This window comes from Syngnathus typhle, linkage group LG7, assembly GCF_033458585.1.
Source record: "Syngnathus typhle isolate RoL2023-S1 ecotype Sweden linkage group LG7, RoL_Styp_1.0, whole genome shotgun sequence".
In the NCBI taxonomy this organism is placed as follows: domain Eukaryota; kingdom Metazoa; phylum Chordata; class Actinopteri; order Syngnathiformes; family Syngnathidae; genus Syngnathus; species Syngnathus typhle.
In genome coordinates this window covers 15021391-15031511 of record NC_083744.1, presented here as the reverse complement: position 1 = coordinate 15031511, position 10121 = coordinate 15021391, and positions in this window count along the sequence as shown.

The following is a 10121-nucleotide window of genomic DNA, read 5'->3' as shown; positions in this document are numbered from 1 at the left end:
AAAAATGGAGGTCCGGCATAACTTAAAAACTCATGACTTCAATTTGCTGATTTATGGCTGAATCTAGTTAACAAGATTAGGAACTTAAAAACAAAAAAGCTCTTCCTTGGTTATTTCGAGCTCGACTTCAATGACTGCACATGTTTGACTTTTTGACCGGCGACGGTGTTTGCTCTGCTTATTTAAAAAAAAATAATAATTATGCGCAAATGTGTGTCAAGCTGCTGGACTGTTGAAGGTGACATGTCGGGATTTATTTTAATGATGCAGTTTGAGAGAGATGAATATATGCTGTGCGGACACTTTATTAGGGACGATCCTAAAATCCTTTTTAAATAAATTATTCAGTTGATCATTAGCATTTTCAACCATGTTCGTCTTACCCGTCCCTTGAGTGGTCTATCCATCGAATACAAATCTAATAGTAACTCACTGCTGTTGCAAATTGAGCGGGATTTTATTTTCCAAAGGGATCGTGTTTCTTGGAGTTTACACGGGAAGTCTCTAGAGCAAACAAAGGCAGGAAAACAAACAAACAAAGTGAGCAGGACGCAGGGTTAATAGCCCGAAGTTAAGGCGGCCGGGCAGCTGGACCTCTCGACCGGTCACCCGGCTCCCGTCCGTACCCAAACAACGTTTAGCAATTAGCGGCTTCAGGTGGTCCAAAATAACCCTCCCCCAAAAAATATTTTGCTTCGCCATTTGGCAGAAATTAACCAACGTTACGACTTTAAAATATTTTTAAATGTTAAAAGATGGTCAAGCCCGCAAAGCCGAATAGCTTGTGTGTCGGTAATGGTGTGAATAGCGGCCCATTATATCCGACACGCCGCCTATTAGCCTTTGTATCCGCCGCCTGCCTCGTGCCGTCCTGTTCCTGAAATAACTCCAAGCGAGCGGTGAAACAAGAGGAGGCTTTTGTTCACGTCCAGCGGTGTTAATAGTAGGATTGTTGCCACCTGTTCATTGCGTTCCTTAACATATCTGCTTGTCTTTGGCGTGCGCTTACGCAGATAATCATTAGTTGCTAACAGGTTCCTTCTAGCTAGCAACATGCTAGCTGGTAAGAATAGTAACAAGGGTCGATAAATAGCTTACATCCTTCCACAAAATATAAATCTTTTCACTTTTGGCTTCCTGTAACTATTTATTGAAACAATTCCGGATACATTGTTAATGTAGCTGAAGCACACGCGTGACATGTATTTTCAGTTTGGTGCGCAGTTTCACGAGAAGGGTCCTCATTCTTGCAGTTAGTCCAAATAAATGTCATTTCCAGCTCCAGCTGTAATAATACCTCAAATGTTTCCCTCAAATGACTCTTATGAAAGAGCCGTAGCCTTAAAAAATATTCTCACGCAAGCTCCCCACCCTTCGCTTTTTTTTTTTTTTATCTCACTTCCTTATTAGGGTTTTTAGGGTCTCTGCACATGCTGCTAAGATGCTACTATATAAAAACAAATTTTAAAAAATGATGTAAAAAAAAAATAATATAAAAAATATATATATAATATAAAATGTATTATATATAAAATAGATGGCCAAAACTATACAGGACTTTTGTATCATCCGTTTCGTGGCCATTTCCAGGTGTCCTTAAAAATCCAAATTTAATTCTATCCAATGGCGACCAAACGTCAACCATGTTTATTAGACACACGCAATGCTAAATTGCAAAGAATTGAAGTAAAAAAATAAATGTGAAATTCAATCTTTAAGACTCATCCAGGTCGCGACGTTTTTAATGTATTTACAGTCTGTTCGTGTCATAAAAGCCAGACAAAAGTGCTCCTGCTTCCATACAACAAGACTTAAAAGTTTACACCAATTTGTGGGGCTTCACATGGAGTAATTTCATTAGGAAATGTATAAATGCAGGCAGGAAACTGTAAGGGCTTGACAGCATACAATGCTCTCCCAGTTCGGAGTTGGCTGTGACCTACCGAGAGGCTCGTTGGCTTCCTGGCAGGGGAACCAGGGGCGCTGGGGGAAAGACAAACATGAATCCATGCCACCAAGCACACTGAAGCCCAGTGGACAAGCTGGCCCATTTTTCTGAACTCGGCATCTTTCTACATCTGACCTAAATCCAAGTTGCTCTCAAAAGTCTAAATCATAACGTCAGATGAATCATCACATCTCGAAAATTTCACAGTCTGCCGCTACTTCCCCGACTTCATTTAGACAGGCAACGTTCCCACTGACAGTTTTCTGCTGCCTCTGAGGCAGCAAAGGCATTTACAATGAACAAAACTGACTGGAGAGATCATTCATGTTCCACTTAATTTGCTATTAATTTGAAAAGAAAAATGACAGTCAGGCAGCAAGTGAGAGCATCTTGAAGCAAGTTCCGAGCTGTTGCCTGGGAGCCATTTCTATAAATTCCTAGCCTGCAATATCGATAATCCTTTTTCAGGATCATCCTCCTTTTTCCGCGGAAATGGGACGCATTTGTAAAGTGTCAACGCACCGGATCGAGTTCTTCCTGGGGGTGGTTGGAACTCCAATCCTTGGTTGCTTTAAAAAGTACTGAGCCGTAACATTGCTGCAATAAAATACTATCAAAAGCTAAATTAATAAAAAATAAAATGAGGTCAGCTGTGCTCCCGGGCCACATTTTTTTGAAAGTTTCCGTTAAAGGCTTAAAATAGTTTCATCAGTTGACTTGCGTGACAGTGCAATTTCGAAATGTGCCCCGTTGAAAGGTGTCTTTGCAAGCAGGGTCGAATTCTTCGGGACCATCAACTTGGGTCTGTGCCAGTAGACTTCTTTCCGCACCTCCGATGGGGAAAGGTGATTATGTTTTAGTTGGGATCTTTGGGAACGGTAGAAGCCTCTCACAGGTCTCATTCCCTAAATTCCTGCTTCTGAGGTTTCTTGGAAAAGTTGAGGCCTGCAATCGGACTCAAACCGATTAGCATACAATCAATATCAGCAGCCGATTATACATTTATGATCAACACAGACATAACCAGAAGGATGAGATTTTTTTATTCCCCCCCCCCCCCCCCCCCCCCTACAGCATAGGTGTCAAACTCAAGGCCCGGGGGCCAGATACGGCCCACCACATCATTTTAAGACAAATTGTGGATCGACTTCATGTGTCAATCATAAAATTGCAAATTGGTTTCACTTTTAAAAACGACAGATATTGCCAGCAATTTCTATGACCATTCCTCTTTTTAAAAATATTTGCAGTTTTTACTAGTGTCTGATTTCAATGCTAGTTATTCATCAGTTTGTTGTGTAGCTTATACTGTAAGGCGATGATCAGTCATAATGGCATTCTGAAGGAAAGTATGAGGACAATGCCGCCCCTGACAAAAATGAGTTTGACATCAGTGTAGAGTTTTTCCATTGTCAATCCGAGTCGATGAATCCGTGACATCACTGAGACTTGTTCAACACGTCTGAACTCGACCAATTGTTGGAAAGTTTTTTTTTGTGGTACCCCCTCCCTCTTCTTCCAATCCCCATGTCCTGTGGAAATGCTGCCACTGCCAGATGGTTATCAGCACACGCATCCCCGGCTGTTTGCTTTTGTTTGATTTCACCGAGCAAGCGGTGACTAAGCCAGGATGAGGGCCGTCCATGCATGTGTGACTCGGCGGCTCTAATGCGAAACTGGTGTCACTAGACGGCCTTTTTTCCACGCTTTGAAAACTGCTGCAAACGCAAGTCTGTGCCCAAGGCGGCAACTTATTGCGCTGCCTTTGAGTGGCAGATATTTGCGCCTGCGGTGTTGCGACACTGTCACAACAAGTCATTGGGAAAGTCAGATATGAAATTATGAACATGAGCTGTAGACGGATGGAAGGAAGCATGGGAAAGGCCCCATTACCGTTTTTTTCCATGTATAGTGCGCCCCCATGTATAGTACGCACCCCTAACAATGGCATGCTGATGCTGGAAAAAAGCTTGTACCCATGTATAATACGCACCCAATTTTTATGAATTTTTTTAAATTTTTTTTTAATTTTTTTTTTTTTTTTTTTAAGTCCCAAAGATCGTCACACACGCAGGGAGGCAATGGGTCCCATTTTTAAAGTCTTTGGTATGGTCTTAACTAGGCTGGATGTCATTTTTTTTGTTGGCGTTGATTTCTCCGACTGCCCCTAAACGCACCACCGCGCTCCGTGCGCGCATGGGCTGCGGACGTGAAAAAGGCGGCTCTGTATGGGAGAGACGTTGAAGAGGAATAAAAACAACCTTGGAAACCAAAACTTGCCCCTCGTCGTGACTCGGAGCCGCAACAAATGTTTCGGATTTGTGTAGGGTAGATTGTGAGACAGCAAACGAGCAGGTGATCGAGCAAGCCTTGTCTGATACGAGAGCATTGCGGTCGCATGGAGCGTGTTTGAAGTGAACAGCAGAGACGAAAGGAACAAGGCAAAGTGTTGTGAAATAAAATATTACCTGTAATACGCATTTTGTTATTTGCTGATTGAAACTGCTAATTAAACTGTGAATTGAAACTAATAGGTGGAGAACTGAACTCTCGCTCTTTATATAGCTGACGTGTCTTGCGCAACCGTTCTGCGCATCTGTAATGGCGGCCTCCGTATGACGTCCGGTCCGCGATGGAGATTAAAAAACAAACAATATTTGACAATAACACACCATCGAGGATTGCACCATCGCATCAAACGATGTGTCGTCAATTATGAATTCTACTAAGTGTGTTGGGCAGGATGGCTGAATGCGATGCGCGATTGACAACAAACAAGAAGAAAGGTGAGTTTTATTTCGGGGGAGATTTGTCATGTCTCGTCCCCAGTTTTGCTATGTGTCTAGGTTGCCATAGTTTCTGTTCGTGTCACCCCGCTCTTCCTGTGTCACCTCAATCGATGTAACGTGTTTTGTATTTAAGTCCTGTCTGCCCCTCGCTCACCGTTGGATCATTGCATGTGTTACTGTCATTCTGTTCCTGTCTTTGGTAATGTCACCCTGTCTTTTTGTTCCACGACTTTGTCGGTCAGTCCTGTTGTTGGTTTTGTTGTACCATGACTTTATTTAAAAAAAAAAAAAAAAAAATTAAAAAAAAAAAATTTTTTTTTTTTTTCTTTGTACCCATGTATAATACGCACCCCAGATTTTAGGACAATAAATTAGTAAAATATTGCGCACTATACACGGAAAAAAACGGTAACTAAGTGTAACTATGTATATTTGGGACTTTTGATGGTGGCGACCTGAAAGTATGTTGAAGAAAGATACTTGATGGTCATTTGCAGAGGTAGTCATTCTGTCGAACTGGCAATTTTAAAATTTGTATAATTGTAAAATTATTTAAAATTACCTACCTTTACAAATGAGCATTTCAAACAGGTTAGGGTTTCAAAGCAGGGTTTCAAACTAGATTTAAGGTTTCAATCTAGGTTTAGGGTTTCAAATGAAGTTTAAACTCGGGTTAGGGTTTTAAACTAGGGTTTAAAACTAGGGTCAGGGTTTCAAACTAGGGTTAGAGTTTCAAACTAGGCTTTAAAACTAGGGTTGTGGTTTAAAACTAGGGTTAAGGTTTTAAAGTTGGATTTCAAACTATGGTTAGGGTTTCAATGTAGGGTTTAAAACTTGGGTCAGTGTTTCAAAATAGGGTTTTGAACTCAGGTTAGCGTTTCAAAATCGGGTTTCAAGCTTCGGTTAGAGTTTCATAGTTGGGTTTTGAAGTAGAGGTAGGGTTTGAAAGTAGGGTTTTAAACTAAGGTTAATGTTTCAAAGTAGGATTTTGAACCCTCTATTATCATTGTTTTTCGTCTTTTCAAAATGGTGCCAAGTGCACAAACATTTAGATGAATTTGTTGTTTTTTTTTAGGGGGGGGGCTTGAAGGTCTTAACTGTACACCACTGACATCATCAAACAGCAACTTCCTTGACTCACTGAAACGGGCATGCCACAGCCTTGCCATCATACCTTCAGGTTCTGAGTCACGCAACGGCAGCCGAGGTCACTCAAAGAACGCACTTGGGGAAAAGTCTTACGGTGCTGACAAGGCAACAAAACGGCGCTGTCGAGTGCTTGTCCATCAGTTGAACCCTACACTACTTTACTGTCTCCTGCACAATCAGCGCAGTGTGGAGTGATCCGCCCAACAGCCGCCAGCAACACCCCCCCCCCCCCCCCCCGACTGCATTTTTGGGCATTGGAACCACTCAGCAGTGGATGATGCACACGAGGCCTCGCCGGGTGATGGCGGGAATGTTGAGGGCGGCTCTGTCATTGCGGATATAAGCTGTCACCGTGGATGCTCTCGCTGCTTACATTAAGTGCTCCCGGTTTGCGCGGTCACGCTCGGATTGAGACAAACGACCCTTTTCGCGAGGGCGCTGAAAAAAAGCAATTGAGATCGACAATGTAGCAGATTAGATGACTATAAAGATAGCAGATGCAAGAGTATTGTTCATTGTCGGCATTTTTATATGCAATGGAGGTCATTCCAAAAGACAGAGAAAAATATGTGAGGTCTGTGTTGTTTTTAAATCAATCCAAAAGTGTACTCTTATATTTAGCCAAGGTTCTTTTACTTTCAAAGAGTCTTTGTGTAGCCTCGCAACTCCAAGGACTTTACTTTCTTGTGCTCTCTTTTGGTTTAGCGAATGAAATCATCACCGGAGACATCTGGTGCCAAGGAACATAGCGTGGGTGCCAGCTCGTTGCATCAAATCGCGGTAGCGACAAACCCAAACAGACTCCGCAGCTCCTTCCGTCTCTGTTTATGCTTTATGGGCCGCAAATCTTTTTGTTTTGGCTCCTTGGTTCCGGCTACACTTATACACTATATACGTGCAAGAAGATGAATGATGTGTCTGTCCCTCAAGCCAGGTGCCATGTAAACAACCTCAGAACTCATTTTTGTATCATTGAAAAGATGGGGAAAAAAAACACCTGAGATGGGATCGAACCAGGGTCACACTGGAGCAAATCAGATGCTACCCATTGTGCCACCAAGGACTCACTTGAAGGTCTTTAGTGGATTTAATATATTGAATGGCAGCTCTGGAAAAGAGAAACATTTTATTGAAAATAAATACCTTTGAATGGACACTGAATTGTATTTAGTCATACTGGTTTAGTTCACAGAGGTTGGTAAGTTTTGAACTATGACCCTTTGAATAGAGGCTCTTACCAAGTGAGCTAATCGCTAAACGCAGATGTCGCTTAATTTTTAGTTTGAAAACCCTAACCCTAGTTTTTAACCTTTAAACATTGACCCTAGTTTGAAAAGATTCCTAAATGTCCAACTGAATGGAATCTCTTCTTCCTCTGGACAGAGGACATTTTTTTCCCACAACCCTGCCATCTAAGTGACAAACCGAAGCTGTGCTGAAAAACACCACCGTCTTGTCGGAGATAATCACGGCCACACCACGGGACGGTGACGAGCAGACGTCGCCTTCCAATGAGACAAGTGATGATGAGCGTGATAAAGTGGTGTCATGAGAGAAGTGAGTCATTTCCCCGTTCTGTCACATTCGCTGGCATCTGACCGAGTGGGAAAGGAAAAACATTTCGCCTCTGGCGTGGGAGGGAGTGGAGAGGATTTACACCAGCAAAACCGCAGCTGCAATAACCCTGAGATGGTCCAAAACATCAAAACAGTCTGCGCTATTCACAAGTGACTGATCTTCATCCCTGAAAAGAAGTGACTCTTTGTAATGAATCATAACAATCCCAATGTTCTGGAGTGAAATAAAGACTGGAGTCTTTTTGTTTTATGAAGGAGGGATGGGAATGGCAAGGGGAGGAGCTTCAGCGGCCGAACTGGTGATGGTGAATTCTTCAGTCCACCAGCTGTGTCCACACCCTGCGCCTGTTGTGTGAAGTAAATGCTTTGGCTTTGTCCTCCGCTAGTGATGTGCATTCCAGCTCTTTAAGTGAACTGAATCATTAGAATTAGTTCACTCAAAAGATTCGACAAAGTTACCACTGCCTGATGGGAGATCAGCATCAGCTGTCATGCGATGTTTGGACGCTTTAAGGTAAGCAAGATCTAACAGAATAGAGTGCGAATGGAGTTTTTTTTTCTTTTAACACATATAGGTGCTTATAAAAAGAAAGAAAAAGTGGCTCCAGACCATTTTAGCCAATTTGATTGTCACTTTCAATCTCAAACTATTTATAGTATAGTATTCAGTACTATAAATAATGACCTCAAATGAAATGTGCATGTTAACAAAAAGGTCAAAACCGCATAAAAGATATACATTTACAACGTCGCCCTACAACGTCATTACCGACATTTAATGTTGCACATTAAAGATGAGAATAAAATGTATAGGGTACATCCTTCCGAGCACTAGCAGCGTGGATTCCATAGTGTAGTGGTTAGTCCTCTTTGCTCTCACACCTGCGACCCGAGTTCGAATCTTGGCGGGACTATTAAGTTATTTTGTCATGGAAAAAATTGCAACACAATATTAGTGTTATGGTTTCAGTTTGGATTAGAGCTACCCTAGCTCTACATTACACATTACACACATTTGAGGTCATTATTTATTCCTGAATACAATCAGTGACAATCAAATTGGCTAAAATGATCTGCCGCACTTTTTTTTCTTTTATAAGCACTTATATGTGTGTTAAAAAAACAAACATGTGCACTCTTCTCTGTTAGAGTTTGCTTACCTTAAAGCATTCAAACGTCCCATGATAGTGGTGTGCATTCCAGTTCTTGTAAGTGAACTGAATCTTTGGAATCCGTTCACTCAAAAGATTCGTTCAAACGAAACGAATCGTTCAACAAATCGTTCACCCCCTCGCCCCCCATACACACTAATCTTTTTTTTTTCTTTTTTTTTTTTTATAAATCAAATAATCAAAAATCATGGTCAAAGCCTCAAAAGTGCCACACCCGCCCTCACCCCCACTTTGTGATTGGCTGTTTGCTCTATGACGTCATTCGGACACTTATTAGGTACACCGCCATTTTCAGGAGTACCTAATCACAGGCCACTTCCTTAGGGAAATATCATGGTCAAAGGTCACGGGTGTCAAGCTCTAGTCCTTGGGGCCGCATTCCAACATGTTTTCCAAGATGCCCTCGTTAAGTGTACCTAATGGAGTGTCCGTGTGATTCCCTCGTTAAATGCACCTGCGTGAAAAGTTTTAGCTCCCTCGGAACGTGAAAGAAGCTAAAACTTTTCACGCAGGTGCGCTTAACGAGGGTCCCTTGGAAAACATAATGGAACGCGGCCCCGAGGACTAGAGCTTGACACCTGTGGCCTTTGACCATGATATTTCCCTAATAAAGTGGCCTGTTATTAGGTACACTTGAAAATGGCGGTGTACCTAATGGAGTGTCTGTGTGATTCGCTCGTTAAGTGCACCTGCGTGAAAAGTTTTAGCTCCTGCGGAACGTGAAAGTGGCTAAAACTTTTCACGCAGGTGCGTTTAACGAGGGTAACTTGGAAAACATGTTGGAACGCGGCCCTGAGGACTACAGCTTGACACCTGTGACCTTTGACCATGATATTTCCCTAATAAAGTGGCCTGTTATGAAGTACACTTGAAAATGGCGGTGTACCTAATGGAGTGTCCGTGTGTACCTAATGGAGTGTCCGTGTGATTCCCTCGTTAAGTGCACCTGCGTGAAAAGTTTTAGCTCCTGCGGAACGTGAAAGGAGCTAAAACTTTTCACGCAGGTGCGCTTAACGAGGGTAACTTAGAAAACATATTGGAACGCGGCCCCTCGAGGACTGCAGGTCGGCACCCCTGGTTTAAGTGAAAAGTGCCACACCCGCCCTCACCCCCACTTTCTGATTGGCTGTTTGATCTGTGACATCACTTGGACACTCCATTAGGTACACCGCCATTTTCAAGTGTACCTAATAACAGGCCAGTTCATTAGGGAAAAATCATGGCCAAAGCTGAACTGAAAGTGAAAAGTGCCACACCCGCCCTCACCCCCACTTTCTGATTGGCTGTTTGATCTGTGACATCACTTGGACACTCCATTAGGTACACCGCCATTTTCAAGTGTACCTAATAACAGGCCAGTTCATTAGGGAAAAATCATGGCCAAAGCTGAACTGAAAGTGAAAAGTGCCACACCCGCCCTCACCCCCACCTCCTGATTGGCTGGTTGATATGTGACGTCAGAGGACACTCCATTAGGTACACCACC